Here is a 16,762-nt window from a genome sequence, read left to right as displayed (position 1 = left end):
CGACGAAATGTATGCTACTCAATGCCAGATCTCTGGTGAAACACAGCAATGAGTTGGCGGAACTAATTCAGGAATCCGAGGTAAAAATAGCCTTTATTACGGAATCATGGACGGATGAGGCCTCTGGCCCTGACATCGTCACTGCCACCCCCCCGGGCTATGAGTGTTTTGCCCTAAATAGAGTCAAGAAGAGAGGTGGGGGACTTGCCATAATATACCACAAGTCACTTAGAGGATCCTTTCAGGGTAGCTCCACAGACCTATTTGAAGCACTGGACTTCAACCTCACACTCTCCAACCATCACACCCTCAAAGGATGTCTAATGTATAGGCCTCCTGGACCCAAAGCCCCTTTCCTTTTAGATCTTACCAACATGTTAGAAAAGGCAGCAGATGTTAACACCTATACACTGCTCGGCGACTTTAACTTCTATTTAGAGAAGGAGTCAGACCCTGACACTCGAGATCTGCTGGACCTCGTGGAGGGGTTGCAATTAACCCAACGGGTCAGCGGGTCAACCCATAGGGCGGGTCATACTTTAGATGGTATTTTTTCCAACCACCCGCTCCTAGACATGACTGCTATTCACCAGATCTCCTGGTCGGACCACGCAACCATATACTTTGAAATCAAGCTAGCTTCTCCTGCCAGACCAGCGAAGGCTAAAAATCCACCTAGAGTAATTAGAAAATGGAAGAATGTAGATGGGAAGGTTTTAGAGGAGGTGCTAAGCTCCACAATGGCGCCTCTCCCAGCCGAGGTAGAAGAAGCTGCCACAAGCTTTAAGATCTGGTTAGAGGCAGCATGCCTCTACGTAGCCCCTCCTAAAACTTACCATCCTACACGCCTAAGTCCTTCAGCCCCCTGGTTCTTCGAGTCGATCAGGGACCATAAAATTCGCTGCAAAAAAATGGAAAGAACATGGCGGAAGAACTATAAAGAGGAGGATAGAAAGCTACTCAATGTTGAGTTGAGCGAGTACAAACGGACGATCTGAAAGGCGAAACACGACTACTTCTCTACGCGTATTGAGGAAGCCAGCAACTCCCCTAAGGAGCTCTTCCAGACAGTCTCGTCCTTGTTGGCCCCCAAGCCAGTAGAGATTCCCCCTAGCAAGGAACTCTGCGAAGACCTGGCCAAGTTCTTCCAGAACAAGGTAAGAGAGATATTCGTGCCATTAGACAAGCAAGTGATAACAGGATCCCCTGTTGCTTTGGAGGAAAGCGACGGCTTTAATTTGACGTTCCCTAATTTTGCCCGATCAATGAGGAGGAGGTCACGAACAGACTTTTAAAGATAAAATCCGGATCTCCTTCAGACCCTTGCCCTGCCATGGTGGCCAAACTAGCCCCCATGGCCATGGCCGCAGGTCTCAGCCCTCTTTTCAACGACATGCTGGACAAAGGAGAATTTCCATCTCGATGGAAACAGGCCTCCATTCTCCCGTTACTCAAAAAACCGAACCTGGACATTACCGATTTGAACAACTTTCGACCTATTGCCAGACTTCCTTTTCCAGCAAAAATTGTGGAGGGTATTCTAAACTCTCAGTTGAGCACTTTCCTGAGAGCGGGTCAGTGCTTAGACCCCTCACAGCACGGTTTTAGGGCAGGTCATAGCACCGAATCGGCACTAATCAAATCGGTAGAGAACATAAGATCCATACTGGATACAGGTGGCAGAGCGGCCCTGATCTTACTAGACTTGTCCGCGGCCTTCGATACGGTCCACCATAAAATGTTGGTGGACCGGCTGAGGGCCTGTGGGATACAAGGTAAGGCCCTTAAAATCTTACATGCCTTCCTAGCCGGACGGACGCAAAAGGTCGCATTAGGCACCTTTGAGTCCGACCCCTTTGTTCTTCCATGTGGCGTCCCTCAGGGGTCCTCCTGAGCCCCACCCTTTTTAATGTTTATGTTTCCACCTTGGCACCAGTGATCAGATCCTTTGGCTTCCAATTAACCTCGTATGCGGACGACACCCAGATAGTGGTGTCTCTACTTCCGGGGGAAACAGATAACACAGCAGACAGATTCAGAGGATGTATGCGGGAAGTCAGTTCCTGGATGGCTGGCAACTGCCTAAAATTAAATTCAGCGAAAACTGAAGTCTTGCTTTTTGGAGCCAGAGATAATTTCTGGTCCCCTCGCTGGTGGCCAGAGGAAATGGGGACGCCTCCAACACCGGCCACGAAAGTTAAAAATCTGGGAGTCATGATGGATGACTCTCTATCTTTCAGGCCCCACATAAATGCCCTTTCCTCATCCATCCATTTTATGTTGAAAACTATACGGAAAGTTCTACCGGTTCTTGCAGAAGAGCATAAAAAAACAGTGGTTACTAGTCTAGTGCTATCATGCCTAGACTACTGCAATAGTCTGCTCTTAAACGCACAACAGAGTATTCTTAATAAATTGCAAATTTTGCAAAACGCAGCAGCCCGTCTGATCACAGGAACACCTAAACGTGTTTCGGCGGCTCGGGACCTGGTGATGCTTCACTGGCTCCCAGTCCGCAAAAGAATAATATTCAAATCGCTGTGCACTGTCTTCAAGGCATTCAATGGCTTGGGCCCTCATTACCTGACTACGCTCTTCCACTGGTATAAACCAGTAAGAGCTCTTAGATCGGCTGAGCAATGGCTGGTGGTAGTCCCCAGAGTTAGGAAAGCTCGCTGGGGGGGGTAGGACCTTTTCTTCGGGAGCGGCCAAGGCATGGAACGCCCTACTGCTCAGCCTAAGACAGACACAAGACCTTCTATCGTTCAGAAGAGCTCTAAAGACCTGGCTTTTTACAAACTGACCTCCCTAAAGGCAATAAATGTAACACATGCACCCTTAGTCACACAGCGCCAGGACACCTCCGGGTAACAGTGCGCTTAAAAAATGCGAAAAAAAAAAATAGCTATGGCCCACAGCCCACACTCTATCCCTTTGGAAGGGAAGCAGTAGTAGCAGACAGTAGAAGGTTGGTGCTGAACGAGGCAGTTTTCCAAACGAAAGACATTTAAAATTGAGGTGTTCTCCTGGTTTATAAAAACACATATTTGATTGGATATTCTGAAAATGTAGGTGAATAAAATTTAGGAGTGTATTGAGAGGCTTAGTATTGGATCTGTGATTGGCTCAGGTAAAAATAAATGTAAAACAGACATGTTGCAGTTGATTTTGTAACACGTATGGTCCTTCTAGAATGTGCTAATACCTTGTGACCCACTAGTTCTAGTGGGTTGGTATGGAGACTGTGCTAAGAGTCTATTGGGAAAAGGTGTTTAAGACTCGAGTCACTATTTTTTATAAACTTGTACTTGAGGAGTATACAGTAATTTTACTATAAAACGGGTTTCTTTCCTAGTGAGGGCTTGCTAAAAAAGTGTAGTACACTCTTAAAGTCACAAAACTATTAAGGTAAATATGTTTTTGGTCTCACATTTTTTTCACAAATTCATCGCGATGATCATGAAGAAGTCGCGATAATACTAAAATAGCTTTCCATTTTCATGATCTTTGCAAAAGTGAGGGAAATGGTTAACACATACTAACCATTGAGTAGTGCAGTTACACCACTAAAATATGAAAATAATGTTTTGTTTTGCTACCTGCCGCAGTATCAGACAGTGCAAAGTTGAAAATGTTGTCAATTAGGGTTGCTTTGTATGAGGGTGGTGTTCCATTCTTATGCTTAATTTTTACAAACCCTGAGATTATTTTGTCTCTCCAATAAGATAAAAAATTCTGTTTCATCAACATACTCACTGATATTGGAATGATATTTCTTAATAACCAAGCAACATGATTAAAAAGGTATTTATGTATGTGAGATTGTAAAAAGAGTCTGAAATTGATATTACGATTGATGACGGGAAGTATGATTGCTTTTATACATTTATTAATCGGAAAGTAAGACACAGTTTGTGTCAGGTGCAGAATATGTATCTGTAAAATTAGTTCACAATGTGTCGCCATGGAGCTTTATATTCCCTTTAGCTGCTTTACTCCATTCTCTAAATGGTAGAAAACAACAATGTACTCTAATGGTTAAAATATATGTAATAGTGTATTTGAAGATGTAAAAGTTTTATATGTGTATACGTGATCTGCTGATCACAGATAATTTTTTGCTTTGCATTCAAGGACTTAAAGTCCTATTTATTCCATTGTCAAACAGGAAAAGATACTCAGAATTGAAAGCGAAAACAATTGCACTGTAGGTGCATATTGGAGAAGTGTGGCTCAATGGTTAGAGTGGCAGACCCTGATGCAGAGGTCTAGCCCGGGACCAGGGTTCAATTCCTCGCCTCGGCTGGTCTTAGGCTCAATAATTCCACGGACCTGATAATTCTCGCATCGGTGCCTATTCCAATCATGGAGTCCCACTCTGCAACTCTGGGCAATAGCTTGCTTAATCTCCACAACGCTAAGGATGCCTGGCCTCCACCTTGGGGGTGCCCAGGATTGGACACCTCACAGGGAAAGCCATGATGGGTTCCACAGCGGTATTCGTACAAGCGCCTTGAGACCCTTGCGGGTGAGTAGTGTGATATACAAGTATCAATTTTACATTTTATTGATCATGAACTTGTAAAACTTGCCTATTAGTGTTGCGGGGATTCTGCTCATACACAGAACTGTGCACAGAGACCCAGGACCTCAGTGAATTGTGGTGTACCAAAAAACTCACCTCAGTACCTAGAACCTGCAACCGACTAGCATCAGTGTCTCATGAGCTCTCCGTCCTATAGCAAAGTTACCAATGATTAGACAACCCAGAACATGCGACTTCGGGTACTCTCAGGGATGGTGGGAATCGAGATCACTCTTTCGCTTTATTCTCATACCAGTCCACAACGTGGGTAATTAGAGACACGAAGAAGGTTAAAATGTTTATTTTAACAACGTGCTGTAAGATGCAGTATATTTGCTAACATAAGCAGGCATATGATTAAAAATAATACGATCGGCATTGTTACAATTCCATGAAACACAAAAGGAGACATCATATTATAATGACAGTGGAAACAGGTCCTATAGTGCCTTGTGTACCACCCTTCCTTGCTAAGAACTAGGTTTTATAATAATAGAAGGTCTCCTAGGCTTGAATGGGGAACCCAATACCTCCAAGATCAGCAGGAGTGAATCACATCAGGATCAGCAAAGCTCTCTCTCTCTCTCTGGAAAAGGATTTTCTCCAAGTGTCCTAAAATTATGCATGCAGTGCCATATTAAAGTCGCTAGAATTTCAGTTAGCTGCATCACCATCACCGAAACTGGTTAGAAACGGTACAACCTGTTGTTACAGGTTGTACCGTTTCTAACCAGTTTTACTACAATTTGTTTTGGTGATGGTGGTGAATTCTATATTTCACTATTAGGAGTGCAACCATTATATGAGCAGAGGCCCTGACGAATGCCAAGGGATTAAATACCCGTTAGGCAGAAACATGTTGGCCCTTATGTAGACAGATAATTGTCACTGTCTTCTCTTGTACTGTTCTATTTTTTAATTAGGAGGCGTGTCCAGTCCGCAGAATAAAGTATTTAGAAGGAGGACATTCCATCCTATTTTAAATCACTTTCTTGTTCGTTGCACTATTTCTTCTTAGTTTACCATCAAAAGATCAGTCATCATGGACGGTTTGTGTATTTGGTGGACCAAATCCTGATACAACAATAAGGTGCAGAGCTGAGTGTCCCACTGATCAGGGGACCAGCCTCATTTGCACATGGGTTTGGCCAAATGATAGGACTGATCATTGAGTCTAATTTGATGGAAACCCTTTACAATCTGTTGTGGATTAATCAGCCATTTCACGAATAATCGATGATGTACCGGTCTCCTCTATGCATGTAGTGTTAGCCTGTTTCCTCCTTTATCCTTATTAATATGTTATGTGTATGCGATAAAGATATTTTGAGATCTTGTTGCATCAGTATCGACAGTGTAGCCTCTCAATTTGGCTGTTAGACCCCCTGTGTTTCGTGTGTTATACACACACTTAAATAGTCAATAATACTCACTAATACACCAAGGAGGCAATCCATGTAGACCTTTACACATACATTTACAGAAGCATACATGTCAGAAAGAGAGGCAGTGGTTTACTAACAAACACACATACATGTCCAATCACAGCCCCACAATAGGAACTTAGGGCCAGATGTAGGTAAATCGTTTTTACCGATTCTAAAATTCCGAATTTTACCGAATCGTATTTTAGAATCGGAAAATGGGATGTAGGTAAAAAAATCGGTAAAAAATACCGATGCGGTGAAATTCGGTATCGGACAATCGGAATTTACCGAATCGGTATTTACCGAATCGGTAAATACTGATTCGGTATTCCCCATTCATTCCAATGGGCCAAAAGGCCCGTAGGGATGAATAGGGAATACCGATTTGGTAAATACCGATTCGGTAAATACCGAATCGGAAAGCTAACAAAAGTGAAACTCAAGTAGGCAGCCAATCAGGTGCCACCACCATCCCCCTCCCTACCAGGAAGTGGCTACACAGGCAGCTGCAACTAATTAGAAGCTTCTGGAAAGGCAGTTGGAGCTGAGCAGAGTGCAGGAGCAACAGAAAGGGTTTGGAGCACTTTTAAAAGAAGCTGAAATTCAGCAGCATGGAGCTGCAAGTCCTTGTGGAGGAGGTGGTCAAGGTGCACCACAAATTGTTTGGCAGGCAGTCCCTCACTGTGGCTGAATCAGCCAAAAGAAAAATCTGTCTGGACATTATGGAGAAAGTAAATGCTGTGGGGGTAACCACCAGGGACATAGATGACCTTAAAAAACGTTTTTATGACCTGAGGAGCCAAACCAAGAAGAAAATGGCTGAACAACACAAGCAGGCATCAAAAACAGGCAGAGGCAAGAACCCAGCACCCCCCCTGACTGACCTGGAGGAGATGGTGGCCTCAACCCTAGAACCAGACAGCGTCTGCAGACTGGGAGAAGTAGACAGCTCGGCCAGAGCTGCAAGCAACAAAGGTAAGACAAATGCACTGCATTCCCCCCAATAGCAACACCCTTACCTGTACCCTTAGTGGGCAAGTGAACCCAAGTCCAGTACTGCTAGCAATATACAGGGCAAATGCATGATGAGATATGTAGACAGGAAATGTAAGGACATGTCATACAGCACACCAACCAATTAGTACATGTAATGACTGCATGCAGACCATGGCCAATGTGATAATTATTTAATTGTAGTGACTGTGAGACAGTAGCGCTTAGCTAATGTACACTCATATGTCCACAGGTGAAACGTCTCGCAGGCGCTCGCAGGAGGCTGAAGGGACACCACCTGATAGGGAGGAGAGTCAGGATGCAGGACAAAGTACCCCCAACGTACCACAGGAGAAAGCTGCATCAAGTAGCCATCCATCTGCCCAAGACACAGAAATGGGCCAAGAGTTGCAGGCGTCCCCTAGCAGATTACAGTCCCCTCTCCTGCTGTCATCACCAGAAATGCCAGCATCACAGGCATGATGTGATACCCCCATCACAACCAGGCAGGAGGCATGTCGTAGCTCCACTCCCCGATTTGGAGTCCGTAGCAGCTGACATGGAGGGTGACGTACAACAGAACTTGCCCGTAGCAGTGAGGCATGGCACAACACACTCCAGGGCAGGGATGGGCCATAGTACTGCAAGACGCCGCAGAGTGCAAGAAAGGCCAGCAGATGCACCAGTTGAGGGTGGAAGTGTGTTCCTTGGTCTGGAGGGGAGCATTATGCGGATACAAAGGATGCAGGGAAGAGCCATCCAGGCATGCCAACGACAGCTGAGGTCCCTGAATAGTAACATGGGAGAGATAGGAAAGGGCATCAGTGAGATGGTACAGGTCAACAAGGAGATGGTACAGGTCAACAGGGAGATGGCAGCAGGGATGCGGGGAATCAACAACTCGGTGCAGCTACTAGGCACCAAAATAGACAATAATTTTGCTGCAAGGCTCAAGGATAGGTGTCGTGCACATGTCCAAAGTACAGCCATCAACCGCGTGGCCACTGCCACATCCCTGTTATGCAGGAGAAGCTCCAACATGCAGGAGGCCATGACACAAAACACAAATGAGGTCACCAGGGGCATGGCCAGGATGACCAGTGCCCTTGAGGCGCTGTTGAATGCACAAACTGCACACACAGCAGCTCTGGATGTGCTTATAAGTGAGGAGAGCAGGAGCAGGAGCAGCATTGGAAGCACCCCTGTAACTGAAACCAGGAGGAGCAGGCGCCATGCTGAGGCCACAGGCCAGCAAGACAGTGAGCAGGTTGAACAATCTACTAGTGTTACTGGGAAGCGAGCAAGGAAATAACTTACACAGTGCATGTTGAACTTGTCCAGAACTGTGTGCATTGCAGTTAAATGCTTTCTGTTGCACTTTTGTGCTTTAAAAAACCAACGTCATTACAAAATTAAACTACTGTTCTAGCATTCTATGAATGTCTTTGTCTCCTTACTTACTTAAATATAGTTGCGTGTGACCTCTTCCCGTCTGTGTCTGCCATCAGTTGATGTTGCTCCTGTAGATGTGTGTGGGTCAGGCACTGCTTCCTCATCGTCATGGTCCTCATAATCTGAGATTTCCACTTCTGTGCCCTTCTTGATCGCCAGGTTGTGCAGCATTGCACAGGCTGCAATCATTTTGCAGCAGGTGATTGGTGTGTCCTGGCGGGCACCTCCACTTTTGTGGAGGCAGCGAAACCTGCTCTTCCACATGCCAAAGGTGCGCTCCACAATGTTGCGGGTTGATTTGTGCGCCCGATTGTATCTCCTTTGGCTTGGTGTTGTGGGGTTGAGGTAGGGAGTGAGGATGAAGGCCTGGAGAGCATATGCACTGTCCCCTAATAGTGAGAAGAATAAAATTAATCACATGCACACACACACATCCACCTGCAATACGTATCAAGGGACTTTCACACAATCTCTTACCTAGCAAGTATCCTTCTCCAAATTCCCCTGCTGTCAGGCGTTCGTAGATCCCACTGTTCTGGAAGATGTAGGAGTCATGGGTACTCCCGGGGAATTTGGCTACTAGGTCAGTGATTATGTGATTGGCATCACAGATGACCTGTACATTTATGGTGTGGGTGGACTTCCTGTTCCGATAAATGTACTCAGTGGCAGCAGGTGGGCAGATTGGTATGTGGGTACCATCAATGCAGCCAATTATGTTGGGGAAATGGGCCATCTGATAAAATTCAGTTGTTCTCCTTAGCAGTTCTGCATGCGTTGCAGGGAAGCTGATATAGAGCTGCATCCTCTGCAGCATGGCATCAAGAAATCTTTTAAAGAAGCGTGACAGTCAACTCTGGGACACCCCGCCTACCGCAGCAACCACACTCTGGTAACTCCCAGATGCAAGCAGGTGTAGGCTGCACAGTACCTGCACATGGGGTGGAATGGCGTGTGCCCTTGGGGTTGGATGTTCCAACAGTGGGTGGAGGTCCCTGATAAGGTCCAGGATACTTTGGGGAGCCAATCTGTACCTTTACAGGATCTCTGGTTCAGTTAACTGGAAAAGAGTGATCCTCTGCCTGTACACCTGCTCCTCCCTCCTCCAGACCCTCTCTCCTTCTGCTTGTAGCCGTAGCCTCCTCGCAATGACATAGAATGCCGCCACTCTGGTCAAAATGTTGCATTTTGGGGATTTTTTTATACCCAGCACCTGTTTACCACCTGATTGCAATCCATGTTAAATACCGACTCTTAATACCGAATTTCATGCAAAATCGGTATTTAAGTAGTCACCTACATCTCGAAAACTAATTTTTACCATTTCTTATTTTCCGATTCGGTAAATTTACCGAATCGGTAGAGTTTCCGAATCGGTATATTTACCGATTCGGTAAATTTCCGATTTGGAAACTGTACGGAATCGGTATTTTTTCCGATTCGGAATTTTTTCCGATTCGGTACGGTTTCCGAATCGGTAACTTTACCGATTCGGTAAATTTACTGATTCGGATGTTTTTGGCTCCCCTACATCCAGATTGACCAATACCGGTCGGTAAGGGCCGAAATTCAGTAAATTTGGCCGTTACCGACCGGTATTGGCCTACCTACATCTTGCCCTTAGACACTCCATCAGATATCTGCTAAAGAACTGACACTTCCAAATCTTCTATGCAGAGAAGTAGTGCTTGGATTATATCTCGGGCCTGCTATACTTGAGCTGGCGCTTGCAGTGTTATTGCTAGGCCAACCTTGACATTTAATAATCATATAGAAGGCATAAACTGCTCTTTTACCACATATTACCAAACACTGAGGTAGGCTGCTGCAGTTGGCCATAGGGCAGAGTGCTATGTGCTTAAAAGGTAACACACGTACTCTGAAGTTTCAGTGAGCTATATGCACACCTAGAGACCCATGTGCCCAATTATACATCCAACCTGCCACCCAGAGTTTAATCTGACATACCTAAGTAGAAAAGCAAATAGACACTAAAACGCCCATTGAGACTGTGACAGAATCACCTAAACATTTGCGCATACAGACAGGCAGAACTGATATGTATTTAGTGGTAATGGAGGCAGTTGTACACACTCATTTAAATAACTCAATAGTCACTAACACACCCTCTATGCAATCCATGCAGTGCCTTACAGACACATTTAGAGAGGCATACATGTCACAAAGAGAGGCACTCATTTACTAACCAATGTACATACACATGCAATCATAGCCCCAGATAGGAAGTGAGACAGTCATTCAGATATCTACCAAAAAACGGATACTTTCAAGTCTACCTTGCAGGGAAGTAGGCCGTTTATAATGTCGCAAGACTGATATAGTTGAGCCTGTGCATGAAGTTTTACTGCTAGGGCTGTCTTGTCACTTAAAACTCCTACACAGGGTGTAAAGTGTTATTCTGCCACATATAATGGAGCACTACTGTAGGCTGCAGTTAGACCACAGTCCAGTGATCTATCTGCTTAAAATGTGAGACATGTACTATCAAATGTCTGTGAGCTAAATTCACTCCTAGAAATCCATGTGCTCAATTGTACATCCATTCTGCCATCCAGACTTCAATTTGGCATACCTAAGTACAAAAGAGGGGATAGACTAAAACAGCCAGTGATAAAGTAAGAGAAGCATCTAAACATTGCAAAGTGACTGAACTCATGTATGTAGCACTAATCAAGGCAATTACACACACACTTAAATAACCCATAATCCATTCAGCCCCTTACAGACAGAGAACCATAGATATCAGAACGTGCGGGATCCTTTTACCAACAAACTTAATTACTCGTGCAATTACAGCCCCAGATAGGAACTGACCCCTGAAAAATATCTGCTAAAGAAGTAAAACTTTCAAGTCTAACATGGAGACAAGTAACTCTTGCATCATATTTTGGGCCTGCTGCACTTGATCCTGTGCATTCCGCTTTACTGCTTGGCTGACCTGCACTTTTAATACTCATAAACAAGATATAAACTGTTGTTCTGCCACTTATAAGTCAGTACTGAGGTGGGCTGTAGCTAGGCCATAGGGCAGGGCGCTATGTCCTTAAAAGGTAATACATTGACTCTGAAGATTCACTGAGCTATATGAACTCCTAGAGACCCATGTCCTCAATAATACATTGAGGCTGCCTCCCAGACTTCAATCGGGCACACCTAAGTAGAAAAGCAGACAAACACTAAAACACCCAGTGAGATAGTGACAGAAGGACCTAAACACACACTCACACAGGCCAAACTGATATATATGTACCGCTAATGGAGGCAGTTGCACAAACACTTAAAAACCCCAAACTCACTCACAGACCCAGGAGGCAATCCATGCAGTTCTTCACAGACGCATTTATAGAACCATAGCTGTCAGAAAGTGGGGCAGCCATTTACTAACAACTTAATTGCAGATGCAATGAGAGTTCCAGATAGGAACAGAGATATTCATTCAGACATCTGCTAAAGGAGTGACAATTACAAGCTTTACATGGAGACAAGTAGTTCATGTCTTGGGCCTGTACACTTAAACCTGTGCATTCAGTTTTACTGCTAGGTTAATATTCACTTTTTTAATACTCATAGACAAGACATAAACTGCTGTTCTGCCATGTATAAATCAGCACGGATGTAGGTTGTAGCTAGGCCATCGGGCAGGGTAATATGTGCTTAAAAGGTAATACACGTTCTGTGAAGATTCACTGTGCACGTGCATAGTAGCAGTTTGTGCGCCAGTGCAGGGGGAAGCACAGAGATGCGGCATATTGTTGTCAATATATCACATACCTGTGCTTCGAAACTAACGTCACACAGCAAAATTACTTGCCTCACCACTGTAGTGTAGTTCCTATTATCCCAATAGGCTCTGCGCATTGGAATAATACCTTCAATAGTAAAGGCCTAGACCAGACGTTAACTAGGTCTACTACTGACGATATTAGACTTAAAGTTTTGGGTTTGCCAGCTAGCTCAGAGTTCACTAGAAACTTTCTCGAATGTTCAGGTAGGAATTAACTTCCCTGATTAGACAAGAAGGGATTTAGTTTCTGACAACCATAGAACATGACAACTTTGCTCTCCCCTAATCAAGAGTGTATCTCGAGAGTCGTGTGAACAAAAGGCAATTTATTTTACTCAGTCAGTACGTGCATTCTTAGTCTCATCAGAATGTAGAGAAAAGGAAGAGACGGGCGTGTTCAATAAAAAGGTGTTATTTATTGATCAGTCTCTTTTCTCATACAAGAGAAATGGATCGATATTATTGCAATACTTATAGTTAAGTAAAGTGCATACATTAAAAGCAGAAGTATAAAATAATACTGTAAAAACATTGATATGGTTTCTAAGCCATAAGATGTTTTAAAATGAATAAAATATATTACATACACATAGACATTTGACTAAACGTACTCAACTGGTGTTTCTAAATACGCCTACCCCGTGTACCTGACCTAAGTCTAATACGTGGGCGGGAATAGAAAGTTACAGTTTAAGTTAAGTTTGTTTTTGCCAAGTGAATAACTAAAGAATTCTCTGCGAGGGGTTGTTCAGTTCTGTACCTGGAATTAAGGATGAATGAGGGATGGTATCTCTCTCTCTGGTCTCGATATTCCAGGCTGCCTGCGAGGGCTACCCGGAAGCGCCGGTGCTGGATCTCTCGGCAGGAGAAATCAGCGCGTCTCGTTCTCAGCGCGTCAGGAAGGCGGGGCTGTGCCAGCGGGGTCTGCTCTGCTCTGGGCTTCGGCAAGTATGGCTGCTCCGTCTCGTCACCACCGCGTGTCTTTGCATAGGGCAATATCGGTAATATTTATACCTTTAAGGTGCCGAGATTGACGTAAGGATGGACATAGATACGTCAATAAGGATGTCATACCACTTGCTCGTTAGCACATTCTTTTGCTGAAGTTCTCGGTGAAATCAAAACAATGGCCGCAGGGTTTTGCCCAGGTTGTCATAGGTTTGATTTGTTATGAGAACTCCGTATGCCTTATCAGGGGCTGGAGGAATATCGCTTGTCTAATTAGATCGCAAGCGTTATGACCTAATCAGATAACACGTTCCTGTGCCGTAGTGTGACTGCGTCAGATAACGGTATCTGCATCATGGGGGTTTTCTGCCTCATGGGCTGACTGCTAGTTAACTTGTTGGTTTGTTTAACCAGAATAGGGTCAGGAATAGGGGGATCGATTCAGAACCTATAGGAATACATCACACCCACTCCACGCTAACTATGGACATATTTACTAATCTATGCATAGTAAAAACATACTATAGAGTATAGTGTATACCTTACCACCCCAAAACACATAAATGCATTTTGAAATTTTTCAAATATACGGAAGAATTGCAATCATATGTATTGTATGCACTCAAGCTGTAGAATAATGCCAAAGTAATCACGCATTTGTATACATTATTGCTATTTGGTATATGATAATTTACACATGAAACGGCTCTTAATACAGAAAAAAGGTTCGAGACCATTCCATCACACAATAAAATATTTATGAACATACCAGCGGGCAGCTAATGTCTATAAGCTATCTAAAATTTAGAAACCTTAGTTCTCTAAGAATAGTTCTTACTTTAAGCAGAAGATAGTGTCCCGAAAAATATGCAAAAATATTTTGGGGCCGCTGAAAAATTGCTGTCCGTGAACTGGAGGAAAATTGTTCATGTGACTTTATTTTTAAAGTTGAAGGCCGAATTCAGGGAACGCCGTGTGCGAGCTTGCTCAAAAGACTCTATTTCTGCTCTGGTGAGAACATCATATCATTTAGGCTTTCGAAAAAGCTGTCAACAGCTTCCTGGGAAAGTTCCACTAACTCGGAAAAAGGTGTAACCATGCATTCGTGCGCATGATTTTCTCCATTGACATTCTGATTCGCATTGCTGACAGAAGGTCGTACCTGTTCGATGCTGCTTTCATCTTGAACTTCACTACCCCTTAATCGTAGTGGTGAAGCTTCCACGAATGCCGTCATCAGGATTGGTAGCCGTTGAGGGCAGCACAAAGCGTGAACCTTGATCGGGCTCAACAATGTTTCTGCATCCATTGGCGCATCCGATTGTAGCGTCAGACAGGTGTCTAACACGCATTCTTCTCCGCATAGCAGACACCTTAATACAGGTAAAACACATCTTTGCCACATTGGTCGAAATGATAGAAACCAAGTCATGTTCAGGTCTCTAAGCCGGGAGAGTCCCAGGATATTTGATATCCGGTCCCGGTATCCAATGGCTAGGATTGTTTCTTCCCTTGTCGCAAGAGTTTGGTCTGTGACATGGGTTGCCATAACGAAAAATAAGGACCAAGAATAGTATTCCTGCAATTAGTCCCAAGATCAGGGGAAGTCCGCCAAAAATCGAATGGACGAAATCTGGAAAAAATACCCAGTATGGCTTTGAATGGTGTTAATGCCATCGAAAATACTGTCTTAAATACCTTTGAGACCCCATTGGTATCAGAAATATTTAAGATTTCATTCAGGATTTCTGCGAAATGTAAGGGGGAATTAGTCGATAACAATGAATGTATCTCTGCAGTCGTCCTTGCGACTTGTAGATCATACGTTTCTTTTGATGACGTGAGCCTTGTAGGCGTCTGAAGAAGCACTGTTTTCATTCTGCTTAAAGTATCTATTCGAATAGAAGTAATTTTCAAGTTGGGCCATGCCCTTGCCTCCCTGTCTGGAAAGGAGCTGGGGAACAATGAGCGTCCACAGCACTTGACCTTCGCAGTCGTAGTTACGAGATAAGGAGTCCCGGGCATAAGACTACAACATCTGCGATCTACAATTAGAATGTAACTCCCATTGTAGAGTCTTTGAAAGAATGGTTCTATCTCTGTTGCAGGTGCGCCTTGCTGGTGACATGAAAGGTTGTATGAATTCCCTTCACAGGCTCCATGCAAACTAATTCCGTTACACAGAAGCGTGCCGCTTAGTGACATCGCACAATTATTGCCACTAAGAAACACTTTCTGTCCTTTATTACTGACACATGCATGTGAATAGGGCAGGTTCCATGTTGTTTTAATGTACCCCTTTCCCAATTTCTCGTACATGCCAGCCTGTATATATTTTTGGCAGTATTGAAACCTGAAGGTTGAGATTGGAATATTTATTATCCCATGTATTATCCATTCACTGACAGGTCGTTCTGACATTGTCACTGGTAATCTTTCGAGTTTTTCAATGCTCAAGATTGTATAATCAGCACCCTTTTGTGCCATACTGATTTGTCTATCAGTAAGGTTAAAGATTTGGAATAGTGACGTTGTGTTGATTAAACGCCAAGGCACATAGCCTGAACGCAGACTTTGTAACGTCCAGCCAAGCTGTACAATAGAACGCAATTGAGACTGACCGTGTTGTAATAACAGTAAGTCTTGCGATAATATGTCGATTGCTGAAGACACAATGCTGTCCAAAGAAAAAATTCTGGAGGACAGAGTCATTAACCCATTGTCCACTACAGAAAGTGATTTTTCCAAATTAATACGGTCAATTTCCCGTATTCTCTCTGCTGTTTCAATTTGAGTAACCTTCCAGGCCTCATTGTATGCTGCATATACAGAGGCTGCTATGAAACGTTTTTGACGCTGTTTGCGCGGTCCCATAATGAAATCACGCAAGTCAGCACCATCAGTAAGTAAAGTTAGGTGTTGCTTAATTTCTGTCAGTGTGGAAGTTTGTAGCCATTGAAGGCATAATTTGCCCACACTGTAGGTGGTTATTATCCCTGGGTGATGTCTTTGAGGATATCTAGGGTCTGGCCTGGTCATTTTGAACCCCTGTGTTTTGTTCAGGAATCTGTCTTGACAGTTATTAGTATCTGTGGGCCAGATCAACCACTGTTTCCAATCAGGATGTGTTCTGTTTTGGTTTAATACATAATTTACGTCTATCTCTTCATCTGTAGAGGTATTGCTGTACATTGTTGGTTTTGGAATAGACGGTTTATTTAAGTCTTTTATTTTGGCTAGGCCAAGACAGGTAGTTTGTTGAACAGTGTCGTTTAAAAATATCATTTGTTCTGGGATCATGCAGGCTCTAAACAAAGATTCTATACCCTGTACTTGCCATTCTTTTGTGCCCCAAACACTTTTCAATTCAACATTTTTGTCCCAATAATTAAAACCAAAAGTATTCATTTGTTCAAAAAATGAGTCCGAATATATCAATTTTGTGTTTGTTATCATGGTCTTAGTTCCTGTCTTGTTTGACAATTTGAAATAAAATGCTTCAGCATTACTTGTGTTAAAACCTGAAAAGTATGAATATTTGTCATAGAAGGT

This window comes from Lissotriton helveticus, chromosome 8 (genome assembly GCF_964261635.1).
Source record: "Lissotriton helveticus chromosome 8, aLisHel1.1, whole genome shotgun sequence".
Taxonomy (NCBI): Eukaryota; Metazoa; Chordata; class Amphibia; order Caudata; family Salamandridae; genus Lissotriton; species Lissotriton helveticus.
Note: the sequence above shows the minus strand (reverse complement) of the source record.